We start from the raw sequence: 15,456 nt of genomic DNA, 5'->3' as shown, positions 1-15,456 counted from the left end.
AACCACAGTACAAAGGAGAAATAACAAGCAAATGAAGTTAAAGGAGCTGTCCCAGCATTAAATATATTTATTGTATAAAACATAAAAAATGAACAATGATTGCCATTTACATGCTGTAAAAAAAAATTACAGTGAAGAGTTATAACATTTACTTACATAGTATGGTGCCACTTGCTGTTCAAAGTGTATAACCACGTGTATGTCCATCTAATGAGCTGATTTCTGGTGGCCACGCATGCTCAGTCACTTTTCAAACAGCCAGGTCTCTGCATAGTGATCCTCTAATCACTGCAAAGCAGCCAATAGAAATAGGTATCTGCCCTGCTTGTCAGGGAAGGAGCAGAACCTCTGCAGTACCATGGCAGTATAGCTGAGGAAACTCCTTCTCAACTTTTTAGGAATGTAAACCTGAGTAGTAAAATAAGAAGGGACTTTTTTGCCAGCTGCAAGAGGCGGAAAGATACTGATTCTGCTCATAGCCCATCCCCAGCAACACAGATTAGCAGCAGGACCAAGGGGGATGCAGAGAGGCAAAAAAAAATGCTAGAAACACTGCAAATTACTTTAAAACAGCTATTAACACAATTTCAGGACTTTGGTATGAAAATAAATCATGGGATAACCCCTTTACCCAACAGGGGAACAGGAATGGAGACTATCAAGGAGAGTAGAGAGGGGTCACAAGCTCAGCGCGGTAAAAAAAAATTGGTAAAAAAAACAAAGAGAGTGGTGAGCAGGTTATAACAGGATAAACAGCAAGTTACATGGTATAAAAAAAATTTAAATGGTACCAGTAGCAGGCCACATTTAATTTTATATAAAACACTCTCTACTATGATAAGCCGGTTGATCGTGCACAATACTTATGTGCTGTCCAGCATTCCGGTTGGGCTGCACAATGGAGGTCAAGAAAGACATACGTAGCAGTGAGGTTCGTTCTTCAATTGGAGGTTACCCAATGCCAATGGTCTCCAACCTGTGGCTCTCCAGCTGATGGCAAAGTTCATCTCCCATTATGACCTGACAACTGTAAGGGGCTGCTAGGAGATGTAGTTTACCAACAGCTGGAGAGAAACAGGTTCAAGACCACTGCTTTTTACTCTCTTACCTAGTATTACCAGATACCGAGACACAAAGATTCCACGTTCTTGTATATAATATAATTATTATTACTTTTGAAAATATACACTGTACATAATATAACCATGGGATGAACTGCAAAAATGAAATTATTATATTACATTATATAAATTTTTAATGAGGATAGTGTAAATGTCTTTAAAAATACTCAAAAAATTCTCTACAGGACAATCTAAATACAGTGTCTTTAGTATGTGACTGGTATGATGTACCGTCCCCATATACTATTGCCTTAGTGTTGCTCTTTACATGTAAGTGACGATGAGGTATAAAGCCACAAAGCTACTTTATGCCCACAATGTGTATCTTTAGTATTACTCCAGTCAAGCATAAAATAGATCTAAAGACAAGAAAAATGCACAGCTTAATTTCCCTAAGGTCCCTCCACTAGGCATCCAGAAAAAGTAATTGTATTTGGAGAAAACAAGAAGTCAATATTAGTCGCGTAGCATTCATCTCTTGGCTTTCTTAAATAAGTTTCTATTTCATGGGGAACATTTACTAGAGAGAAAAATAAATGTTTAACTGACAAAATTTCTTACTGTAACTTTTTCAATATTTTGATCCTTTAGATATGGCAAGAATCATCCGTTTTCTGTTTAACAGGATGTTCTGTTCTGTAGAACTTGTATTATAAAATATATGGTGAATACCAAATAAAGATGGTAGAATCATTTTGACTAGTTCATGATTCAAAGTGCTATTAGAGGGATTCACACTTTGGAGAATCAACCGAGAAGAAATTCCCTCAACTCTAATACTGACTTATGGGTTGGATATGCAGTAAGCCCTCTTGTTGCACACGACCGAGTGCCACTCTGGCTGTTTTTCATGACATCCATGTGGTTTTCACAGACCCATTCACTTTAGTGGATGAATCGGGTCCGTGAAAACAGACCCGACTCTCCGATCTGTGGAAAGATAGAACATGTCCTATCTTTCCACGGATCACTCGGGACTCAGGTGGCACACACGGTCGTCTGCTTTAGGGCTAAGTCAAACAACAAAGCAATGGGGCAGATTTACTAATACTGGTGTACAGAGGTCTAACTTAAAGCTCCTGGGGCTCAATACAAAATCTGTAACAAAGCACTCACCTACGGTGCACCATTTATAATACTGGGGTCTTCCTATGTGGCAGAGGGGTCTTTAGGCATCAGGGCCTGGGTGCATAACCCCTATAGCTTAGGCCCCATCTGGTGTACATCAAAGCAAGTAAACTAGTCAACGCAAACAGTAGAATATACCAGAGTACTCCAATATACCCAAGTAAGTGGCATGCTTGTAGGAGGTGTCGTGGAAGTCAATGGCTCAAAATATATTAGACTGAAATTTAGTTGAGTGTTCCAACAGACACTTACGCCAGGAACTTTATCCAGCATCCTAATCAGGATATTTCATACCGATATATATTGAGAGAGGAGAAAAAACACACAGACGCTGCTGATATGCTCAAAATACTCCTCTGGAGGTTTATTACCAAACTCCACTATAATAATATAATTCAAATGGGGTGTAGACTTGAGGTTAACCAATCAGAGGCCATGTGACAATAATTCTTATTCAGCCAATTACAGACATACGATACATTCCAGATACATCATTATAATTCTTCACACATCAGGTTTGCAGGTGGCCTTATCTCTATTGGCAAGAATGTTCCTGTAAGATGGGGGAGGCACTCCCACAAGCATATTTGCCACCCTCCCATCTCACTCCCTGTGCCTTCTCTGCAAGCTTCGTATGGGAGCCAAGGTCAAAGATAAAACATACGAAATCAACATTACTTGCGTTAAAGGAACAATGACATTCTTATTCACTACAAAAGCACCAAGATGGGAACTCCAGACAAGATGGCTACTGCACGAAACGAAATCATTTAAACATTATTATAATCACTTTCACATAATACATATCTTAGTAATTCGGCATCCTGCTTGATAATTCATAATGTAATTTCATACAGAGAATAATTGCAAAGAAACCATCCTTCACAGGGGGGACGACTAAAAAGTGGTCTAGACCACTAGTCATGGGGTCCTTACCAAACACTGTAGTTTTAATACACTTGAGTTGGATTAACACAATGAGGGAAATGTATTGTTATTCCTAAGCCAATTTCCTAGTGTAGAAAAGTCGCAAATGCTTCAAAAGTCTCAATTTGCTAAAACAATTGGGGCTTTTGAGACCTTTGCAGTGCTTATGCCACTCTACTAAAAACTAAGTTGGGCTTTGAGGAGGGGTGTGTTATTGTGTGGCCTGACAAATTTACTTTAATTTATACCAGAGTCGTAACTGGAGTAGATTTGAACTTCTAGTGCACAGCAGGCCAAAGATGCACCTAATTTATTAAGAGGCACATCTTGCTCCAGTGCTCTTTAGATTAAGACTGGTGTATGAAATACGGCATCTCATGTATCTCAGGGGTTGTGGACCCTCAGGAATTGCTGACCCGATTGGCCAGTCCACCCCTGCACACTTAATGCAGTACATGCTACTGAACAATGCTAGGCTGCACCTGATATTGTTCACCAGTAAATTTCACTACTGAAAATGGGGAGAGAACTTGCAGTCCCATTAAATGCAACTAGAAATCTACACCCCCATTTACAAATATTCTCGGCTCTTTCCCTAACTCCTATGGACTTGAATGAAGAGAGCTACTCACATTTACAACCATTTCTCTGAGTCTGAGGCTGAATGCATCCCCCTTAGGCCTCATGCACACGACCGTAGCTATGTGCACGGCCGTGACTTCTGGGTCGGCCGGCCATGGAGAAACAGCCGCGAGCCGCCCGCAAATCGCGGGCTGTGCACATGGCCGCGGCCATTATTTTAAATGAGCCCGGACACGGCAGAGCATGGTCCGGGCTCCGTGGCCATGCACGGACTATGAAAAAACCACGGTCGTGTGCATGGCCCCATAGGAATGAATAGGGCCGCAATTCTCTCGTGGATTTTCGGGGGAATTGCGGCCGCAAAAGCACGTTTGTGTGCATGGGGCCTAACCTTGTGGAACTGGAGTCAGGGGATCCCTGCTGACCCTGTTCTCCCAATAGTTTGGTTTCTCAGGGGTGGAGCATAAATATCTGAGATGGGAAAATCTCTTTATGTTTACTGAAGTCCAATGTAAGGGTATGCCCCTGAGCTACAGTGATATACATTCTGCTAACAAATTCAATAAAATTGTTAAAATCCTCCAAAAATTATGCTCTAATTGAATTCATATTAAGAAATAAAAAAAACTTTTAAAATTATTTCTGTGCGTTAAATTTTGAGACAAATATTCATCATCTTTTCAATCCTATTGATCAAATGAATAAATTAAGAATAAAAATGTTGATTTCAGCTAAAATAAAATGTTAATAAAAAAAAAATTAGATATAAACAACCATAGAGTTTGTGAGTTATTTGTTAGACCATATGATACCGCACTAGTAAGATTGTGTTCTTGATGGTTGAGTCATTTTAAAGCCAGCTACATAGGAGTAAGAATACACTGCCAGAGAGTGCGAGCATGGAATTAATTGATTTACATTTCCAACACATATAAATTGTTTAATTGTTTGCTTGTTTACACGATTGTCAATTAGATGGAACCATGTGGATGTTCTCCTTCTATTTCATTTTCAAGAAAGAGCTCTGGCATTTGAAGACGGTCATAGAGAGCCATAGAGAACAGCCAAAAGTGCCATTAGTCAAGATCACAACGCTGAACTCTACTGTTAATTATTGAGGACCGAGGGAATTGCAATGTTAAACATACAGAAGGAATAAAAAAACCAATTGGATTTCAATAATATATATTTTTTTTATTAATTATGTTTTACAAATGATGATTACAAGGCCGACACACCTCTGTTTCCTAACAGCATATGTCTCCATTTAAAAACTCTCTATATATAGGTTCTTGATCTATGACTCAAGTCTCAATCATTGTAGGTAAGTCCGTGAAATAGCCAACTTACTGCAACCATTTTTAGGTGATATGCATCTATAACTTCTGTCACAAAGTCACCCACTTTAATTGTTATCCCTTTTTGGCTGACAGGGTACCTATATGTCCTTCTAATGCCTTGATCTGGCAATATGTTCATATTTTTTGGCATTTTGGATACAAATTGAACATACGTACTGGCTTGATTTAACTTTGTACGTTAATGTTTATTAACGTTCAAATAGTTTTTATATTACTAATTTTATTTTATTATTTGTGGGATGTAATATCAAATATTCCATATAAAGGTTTTCTATCACTTTTACCCTTCTTTTAAAACGTTATGATGACATTACTTTTAACTTTTGTAATTGCACCTTTATTTTTTTTCCCTTTATGGTGAATGTTACTTGGTATATGCTTTTTATTGACTCAAAGATGTCATCTGAATTCGAAATTCATAGTCTTTCTTCTCAACAAATTTATACAGTCCATACATTGTTTTCCTGATCAGAGGTGAAACTTCAAACTCCTGGGCCCTAATGAAAAATCTGTAACAGGGCCCCCACCTACTATGTGCCATTAATACTGGTGTTTTCTTATCTGTCAAGGAGGCATTTAGGCCCGGGTCTGACTGTTACCACTGCACCCCCTATAGCTACACCGCTGATCGTTAAGGTTTGGCAGTGACTCCCAGCCAACCTTTAACTCCCAAGATTTACCTGTCAATCATTTTGAGACAGTCATCAACAGTCCTTTTCGCATGCATTATAATGTCTGTCTCAAGAGAATATCTCTGTTCATTTTCCTTTCATTGAAGAACTAGCAGTCTTTAAAACATACTTAACAAATCTTCTAAACTATTTCAATGTTTTTCCTTCCAAAATGATATGAAGCTATCTTTAAACACAAAATATCATTCATTTTTGTATCTGAATGATACAACTTTGCTTCTTGTAGAAATAGACTTCCAGCGCAGGATACACTATAGCTGTGGGCCAACAATGTTTAGCATTGGTTTGTTTGGATATATTAAGGCCCTATCCACACTGAGTTTTTTGCGCTGATTTTGACGCAAAAACCGTGTCAGAACCAGTGCTAAAAGAATACCGAAATCGCAACCCATTGATTTCAATGGGAGGCAGAGGCATTTTTTTTTTCCTGTGGCATCTCCTTTCTTGCTGTGGTTTCCACCTCTGACCTCCCATTGAAATCAATCAGAAGCAGAGAAACCTGCGGCGCTGGTTTCTGAGCGTTTTTGCAACATTTTTTTGCCCATGGTCCTTGCACTAGCTTCAATGGCTGTGGGCGAAAAACACAGCGAAAAATGCAGCCAAAAATGCAGCAAAAAACACGGAAAAAAAAGTTCAGCCAGTTCAAAATCTGCCACAATATTTTAGAGGGGATTCTGCCTGCAAAAAAACCTCAGTGTGAACAGGGCCTAAGTCTTTTAATTCATAAAAAGAGGCAAAAACTGATACATATTAACTTAATCTCCAGCAGTGACAGTGCAGGTCTCTTGTGATTCACAGCATGTTGGTTATCCTACATGACCCTCATGTTTCAGTAATAAAATAAATCATGTAAAAATCTGAAGGCCAGAGCAAAAGCTGCTATAGGTCTCAATTCACTTGACAGCTGTGGTCAGTGACCAAATTATTCTCTATTGCTTTGCATCTTCTATATGTATCACGCTTATATATTCATTGCCATTTTCAAGGACATCATTATAAATGGAATAGGCAACACTTTAAATTCAGATTGTTGAATGACAAGCTTTCGGACAGAGCATGAAAATAATAGATATTTAGTTAGATAGATAGAAAAAATATTTGGAGATAAAAACATAGATAGATAGATAGATAGATAGATAGATAGATAGATAGATAGATAGATAGATAGATAGATAGATAGATAGATAGATAGATAGATAGATAGATAGATAGATAGATAGATAGATAGATATGAGAGATGATAGATAGATAGATAGATAGATAGATAGATAGATAGATAGATAGATAGATAGATAGATAGATAGATAGATAGATAGATAGATATGAGATAGATGGATGGAAGGATAGATAGATAGATAGATAGATAGATAGATAGATAGATAGATAGATAGATAGATAGATAGATAGATAGATAGATAGATAGATAGATAGATAGATAGATAGATAGATAGATAGATAGATAGATAATAGATAGATAGATAGATAGATAATAGATAGATAGATAGATAGATAGATAGATAGATAGATAGATAGATAGATAGATAGATAGATAGATAGATAGATAGATAGATAGATAGATATGAGATTGGTTTTGTGAGGGGTTTTGGTAACAGGCTCTCCCATGGCTCTTACAGGATCTGCAGATTTGCACGGAGCTGTATGGTGGGAGAAGGGTACGAGCCAACTAGTGGTTGTGGGCTGTAGGTATTTTATTTTGTTATAAGGCTCTCTGTTCACAATATATCCATTTATTTTCCCATAATGATCTTGAGTAAAAAAGAAAATGTGTGGTGTATGTCAAAGTACCAACTGCTCCTCCGGTAGTTCCAGGGTCTGACACCATACTGGGCCCCAAAGTCCTGCAGAAGAGTACTCTATTTGGCGGTTACCTTGGAGCCATCGCTTGCCACTAGGGTCTATTTCTTATGAGGTGACTTTAACCTATGAGTTGACAAATACTCTATTAGACCTTATTGATAAAATGTCCTGTGTGTAATTAAACAACAACATTTTCAATGGAATTAAAAATGGATGCGCACATTTTCTGTATAGATGGACGGTGCACCCTCAAAACTATTTCCCCCCATTGGCCCCATTCTATTACAATGCTATTTATGCCGCAACTTTTACAGTACATTAAATCAGCCACCATCAATGGATCTTCTCCACTTATTTCCTCCCGATAAATGTTCTTCCGTTCATACAGGTTGGTTGTCAAAGATCACTGATGGACATGCAAGTGAAAAAGATGCTTTAATTTCACAACTGGGATCCGATGTTTTCCATTTTCATCAAGGAAACTTCAATCCAACCAGCCAATAAAGTTCATATACTGAAATTGGTTTAAAAAGTTCACTAGATAATATGCAAATGAACCCAAATAAAATTCTCTATTTAGATATATATTGAGCACAACCCCACATTGCTACATGAGCTTAAATATTAGGACTCACAGACAAAACACTATCAGTCAAGAAACATTATCAGTCAAGCTCAAGTTTATTCGTCTGTTATAAAATTTGTCTTTTTGTTCTCTTGAACATCAAATGTTCACTTTACTTGAGAATTAGAAGTTTCCTATATGATGTATAATTCATATTGTGTTCCTCCAAAGATGTTTTAGTCACTTTAGTTCTATCGACCTACGAAAAGATGCTTGACTGCATTTTATACCAAATCGGCCTCATGTGAAGTGTTTTCTACAGAACTTCCTTTACAAACTTGGATGCCTAGTCTGAATATGTATGAGCCTGGAACATTTTCTGGTGCCTTCTTGTACACATCTTATTGTTTTGTTCCTCTTCTGCATCACCTAATGTTCTTTATAACTGGATGGTTCAGCTCCCACATTCTTTCCATGTTGCAAAAATTGCATGGATTAAATTTATTTTTTCATCAACACTTTACAGTGCAGGACAACGTTGGATAGTCACCCTGTTAGAATTATATACATAATACAGATTCAGAATACACATGGATTTCCAGTAAGGGTTATTTCATGGTGACAACCTCTTGCCACATGACCTATTAGGGCATATGAAAACAATAGAGGGGAGTCCCTTCATTGGTGCCCACCTCTATGACCCAGAGCAGAGAGCCGCTAACAAGGAATCGATAGACCCAGTCCACGCATCCATAACATAATTACCCTGAAGACTTAGGATTTTTTTTTCTCTCTTTTTGTTACATTTTTTTGCTTATAAGGCAGTATAATGTCTGATCAATATCCAGGGATCCAAGGAAACTGGGAATTTGGGTGCAGTTGGCCTTTGATTTAACTTTCGCACCAAAGGTCTGTCTCAGGACAATGATACAGGTCATAAAAATAAGGGGTCAAGCCTCTGTAACCCCTGCCATTGCCAAGAAATATGGGCCATCAAAACCCTGTTCTCTGCAGGAAAGCAGATGAGCATGCACTGCCACTCTCCATAGATGTGAATGGAAATAATGAGCACATTGCTGTTTCCAACACTGCCACTTATCTCTATGGAAAAGAATGGCATATGATTGTCTTGCTCTAGAGCTATAAATAGGAATTTGGAATTGGAATTTGGTGTCATTGAGTTATAGGAGTAGAACAAAAATTGGATTTGTCTTACGACAACGCCTTTAAATTATGAAGGGGTTTCCTTTTTTCCCCAAGCGTTTAGCTAGGTGGGAGGGGTTGATGTGCCCCAGGTGCTTGACGCCGGAAGGGGTGCCAAGCCACTTTACCTTGGCAAAGGTATTCAGATTCAGGGCTAAACAGGGGCACAGCTAAATGGGTTACAGGGGTAACAGTTACACCTGGGCCATGGTGCCTGAGGGGGTCCAAAGACCCTATGCCACATAAGAAGGTACATGGTAGGTGGAGGCCATGCTACAGATTTGCCTCCGCAGGCACTCTCAGACACAAAAGACTTCTAGGACCACCAAGGCAATCAATGTGTTCCCAAGATTTCAACAGCTGTCCCATCATGCTTTGCTTTTGCAGTAGGGTAACTACAGGAAAAGTAAGACTTCTGAAAACAACTGAATAGTGGTTGAACACCCTCTGTCTCTCCTAACGTACAGACAGTAGATGAGGCTGCAGTGAAGGAACATATGAATGCAGGATCAGACTACATACAGCGTTAGTCTGTAGTCTGTAACTAAGGAGACACATAGGTCTGCATAGGAACTGTATACACAAAACAGTAGAATTTTTTTTATAATTGTGATTATTTGTAAAGTGGCTTTGCTTTTTATATCAGATGATATTGTACAATAAAAAAGATTGGTTGAAAAGTCTACCTACCCTTTGACGCAAGTCACGAGTACGTTGTTATTGCGTATATACTTTGTAAGCTAAAAATAAAGTTTTGTGATTATACGATTAACAGTGGACCATATTATAAAAGTAAAACAAGGAAATATGTGGAAATCTATTCTTTCCGTTTGGATTTTCATGAAGGCAGTCATATATTTTACCCAGACAACAAAGCACAACAGCTGCCGGACTGACCTCCACACACTGAATCCTGATAACTCCTTTAGTCTTCCGTTTTTCTCCATTTAAAGACTCATCGGGGAAATCAGCGTTGATGGCTCATGAAGAAAGCGACTGTCACATATCAGCCTCTCACCGATCATTCTAAAGGAAATCAAGCTCAAATTAATACGAAAAGAAATGATAAAGGAAGAAGGAGATGCATAGAGCTGCCAAGTGATCTAACAACTTTAAACTAAGTCATATGTTTGAGTAGGAAGATATGTTATGGCAGTTCTATTTCATCTACCTTTCAGGTAGCAAACATCTCTGTATTTCCCCCGGGGTTTGACTGCTGATAGCTAGATTCGAGTAAGAAAACAGAAGATTGAAAAGTAGCTGTGTAATTCAATAATTTTCCATACAACCTTGACAATCTGATTGCATTCAATAAATAGAGAAGTAAGTGAACAACCTGAGCTGCTGTTTTACATTCATCTTTAACACTTTATAGTATGAACATTAGTCGATTTTTCGTCATTCTTCACGTTTTTCTGTGGCTGAGAGAAAGTATTTTAAAATTGAAACACAATATCTATCTATCTATCTATCTATCTATCTATCTATCTATCTATCTATCTATCTATCTATCTATCTATCTATCTATCTATCTATCTATCTATCTATCTATCCATCCATCTATCTCATATCTATCCATCTATCTATCTCATATCTATCTATCTATCTATCTATCTATCTATCTATCTATCTATCTATCTATCTATCTATCTATCTATCTATCTATCTATCTATCTATCTATCTATCTATCTATCTATCTATCTATCTATCTATCTATCTATATCTATCAATCTAGCTATCGATATAACCATCAATATAGCTATCTAGCTTGCTAGCATTTATCTATCTAGAATCTGTCTATTTATCTACATGTGCAAAATATAGGCAAACATATGTAACGTTTCGGCTCAAATGCTGGAGCCTTTTTCAAGCCTGAAAAAGCTTGAAAAAGGCTACAGCACTTGAGACGAAACGTTGCACCAAGGCAATAAAAGAAAACCACTTTTCAACTTTGAATTGGAGTGCTGTCTACTTTTTGCATATGTAGATTTATTTGGGAGCTTTGGTCGGATCCCTGAGGCGTGCACCCACTATAGTTATCACTGGTGCGGCTGGACGGTGGATTTATCTATCTACAATCTACCTATCTATATATACATTACCGTTCAAAAGTTTAGGGTCACTTAGAAATTTCCTTATTTTTGCAAGAAAAGCACAGTTTTTTTCAATGAAGATAATATTAAATTAATCAGAAATACACTCTATATATTGTTAATGTGGTAAATGACTATTCTAGCTGCTAACGTCTGGTTTTTAATGCAATATCTACATAGGTGTATAGAGGCCCATTTCCAGCAACCATCACTCCAGTGTTCTAATGGTACATTGTGTTTGCTAACTGTGTTAGAAGGCTAATGGATGATTATAAAACACTTGAAAACCCTTGTGCAATTATGTTAGCACCGCTGTAAACAGTTTTGCTGTTTAGAGGAGCTATAAAACTGAACTTCCTTTGAGCTAGTTGAGAATCTGGAGCATTACATTTGTGGCTTTGATTAAACTCTCAAAATGGCTAGAAAAAGAGAGCTTTCATGTGAAACTCGACAGTCTATTCTTGTTCTTAGAAATTAAGGCTATTCCATGCGAGAAATTGCCAAGAAACTGAAGATTTCCTACAACGGTGTGTACTACTCCCTTCAGAGGACAGCACAAACAGGCTTTAACCAGAGTAGAAAGAGAAGTGGGAGGCCCCGCTGCACAACTGAGCAACAAGACAAGTACATTAGACTCTCGAGTTTGAGAAATAGACGCCTCACAGGTCCTCAACTGGCAGCTTCAGTAAATAGTACCCGCAAAACACCAGTGTCAACGTCTACAGTGAAGAGGCGACTCCGGGATGCTGGCCTTCTGGGCAGAGTGGCAAAGAAAAAGCCATATCTAAGACTGGCTAATAAAAGGAAAAGATTAATATGGGCAAAAGCACACAGACATTGGACAGAGGAAGATTGGAAAAAAGTGTTATGGACAGACGAATCGAAGTTTGAGGTGTTTGGATCACATAGAAGAACATTTGTGAGACGCAGAACAACTGAAAAGATGCTGGAAAAGTGCCTGACGCCATCTGTCAAGCATGATGGAGGTAATGTGATGGTCTGGTGTTGCTTTGGTGCTGGTAAAGTGGGAGATTTTTACAAGGTAAAAGGGATTTTGAATAAGGAAGGCTATCACTCCATTTTACAATGCCATGCCATACCCTGTGGACAGCGCTTGATTGGAGGCAATTTCATCCTACAACAGGACAATGACCCAAAGCTCACCTCCAAATTATGCAAGAACTATTTAGGGAAGAAGCAGGCAGCTGGTATTCTCTCTGTAATGGAGTGGCCAGCGCAGTCACCAGATCTCAACCCCATAGAGCTGTTGTGGGAGCAGCTTGACCGTATGGTGCGCAAGAAGTGCCCATCAAGCCAATCCAACTTGTGGGAGGGGCTTCTGGAAGCATGGGGTGAAATTTCTCCCGATTACCTCAGCAAATTAACAGCTAGAATGCCAAAGGTCTGCAATGCTGGAATTGCTGCAAATGGAGCATTCTTTGACGAAAGCAAAGTTTGAAGGAGAAAATTATTATTTCAAATAAAAATCATTATTTCTAACCTTGTCAATGCCTTCACTATATTTTGTAGTCATTTTGCAACTCATTTGATAAATATAAGTGTGATTTTTCATGGAAAACACAAAATTGTCTGGGTGACCCCAAAATTTTGAACGGTAGTGTATATATATATATATATATATATATATATATATATATATATATATACATTTATCTATCTGATTATCTAAAATCTATCTGTTTGTGTGTTTATGTATCAAAAATGTATCTATCTGTCACTGCAATATAGCAGTCCACCACTCAGCTTCTTGGACGCAGCATTAAAGGAGTTTTCTGGGATAATAAAATGTTTGCTTTTGGTCTCCTGCCGCCATTGTCATGAATTGGCTGTTAGTTCTGCTGTTCCTTCTTCTGCGCTAATGTGACGTTCACTGTGGCAGCCAACAGGAGCCCACAATGGTGTCATCGACTTAAGGTGAGGGGTAAAATGATTTAACTTATCAGTATTGTAAGCAACTGAAATTCTACGTACATTGCTTACAGCTATTCTGATTCTGTATCCCTATGAAAACACTTCCCTTCCCTGGCTCTGGTGGTTTAGTGTTATCATAGGAACAGTGGATGAATCTAGATAATCGTCCATGTCATTGTCCTGGCATATACACACAGAACAAACAATATTCAAGGCCGTCAGGACGAGGACATCAATGTATGACAATTTAGATGCATGGAGATGAAAGCGAATGACCAAATCACAGACCATGAAGTGTTTACATGAGGTCATAAAAAGGGAAGAACTTGAAGGGGACTTCTCACCAAGACAATCAGCTGATCACTCCGGGTCCAGCTTCTGCTGTTATCGACCAGAAGCCATGTCTAGAAATACATGAAGGGGCATCCATGTAATGCTGAGACCAGTGGCGTAACTACCGCCGTAGCAGCCGTAGCAGCCGTAGCGGCTGCTACGGGGCCCGTGGCATGAGGGGGCCTGTGTCGCCCGCCGGCACGGGCCCCCTCCATGGCCGGAGGCTCCGCTAGCAGCCGCTACGGCTGCTACAGCGCGACGCCACTGAACACTACGGCAGAGCAGGGAGGTATCTCCCCGCTCTGCCATTAAACAAAAGACATGTATGCCCTCTCCACAGGATAGGGGATACATGTGTGATTGCTGGCTATGATAGGGAGAACGGGGGACTGAAAGTCCCCTGAAGTTCTCCATCACAAACCTCGAACTTCCGGGGTCAGTGTCGGCAGCTCCGTAGAAATGAATGGAGCGCCGGGCGCGCTTGTGCGCATGCGTGACCCGCGCTCCTTTCATTTTTATTGAGCTGCGCAGACCCCGGAAGTCAGAGGTTAGTGATGGAGAACTTCGGGGGACTTTCAGTCCCCCGTTCTCCCTATCGCTGTCAGCGATCACACATGTATCCCCTATCCTGTGGATAGGGGATGCATGTTATTTGTAGCACACACTGTAGGTCGCATTTTTTTGGGGTGTTGGGGACGCTGTATGGTGTTCCCTACAGGGGGGGGGCTGTATGGCGTTCCCTACAGGGGGGGCTATATGGCGTTCCCTACAGGGGGGGCTGTATGGCATTCCCTACAGGGGGGGCTATATGGCATTCCCTACAGGGGGGCTGTATGGCGTACCCTACAGGTGGGGGCTGTATGGCGTACCCTACAGGGGGGGCTGTATGGCGTACCCTACAGGGGGGCTGTATGGCGTACCCTACAGGGGGGCTGTATGGTGTTACCTACAGGGGGCAGTATGGCGTACCCTACAGGGGAGGGCTGTATGGTGTTACCTACAGGGGGGCTGTATGGCGTACCCCACAGGGGGGACTGTATGACGTTCCCTACAGGGGGGACTGTATGGCGTTAGCGCCATACAGTCCCCCCTGTAGATAACGCCATACAGTCCCCCCTGTAGGTAACGCCATACATTCCCCCCTGTAGGTAACGCCATACAGCCCCCCCCTGTAGGTAACGCCATACAGTCCCCCTCTGTGGATGACGCCATACAGCCCCCTCTGTAGATGACGCCATACAGCCCCCCCCCTGTAGGGTACGCCATACAGCCCCCCTGTAGGGAACGCCATATAGCCCCCCCTTGTAGGGAACACCATACAGCCCCCCCCTGTAGGGAACGCCATACATCCCCCCCTGTAGATGACGCCATACAGCCCCCTCTGTAGATGATGCCATACAGCCCCCTCTGTAGATGACGCCATACAGCCCCCTCTGTAGATAACGCCATACAGCCCCCTCTGTAGATAACGCCATACAGTCCCCCCTGTAGATATCTACAAAGGGGGCTGTATGGCGTTATCTACAGGGGGGCTGTATGGCGTTATCTACAGAGGGGGCTGTATGGCGTCATCTACAGAGGGGGCTGTATGGCGTCATCTACAGAGGGGGCTGTATGGCGTTCTCTACAGGGGGTCTGTATGGCGTTATCTACAGGGGGGCTGTATGCGTTATCTACAGGGGGGTCTGTATGGCGTTATC

This window comes from Rhinoderma darwinii, chromosome 9 (genome assembly GCF_050947455.1).
Source record: "Rhinoderma darwinii isolate aRhiDar2 chromosome 9, aRhiDar2.hap1, whole genome shotgun sequence".
NCBI classification, from domain to species: Eukaryota; Metazoa; Chordata; class Amphibia; order Anura; family Rhinodermatidae; genus Rhinoderma; species Rhinoderma darwinii.
This window is presented reverse-complemented; position numbering follows the sequence as displayed.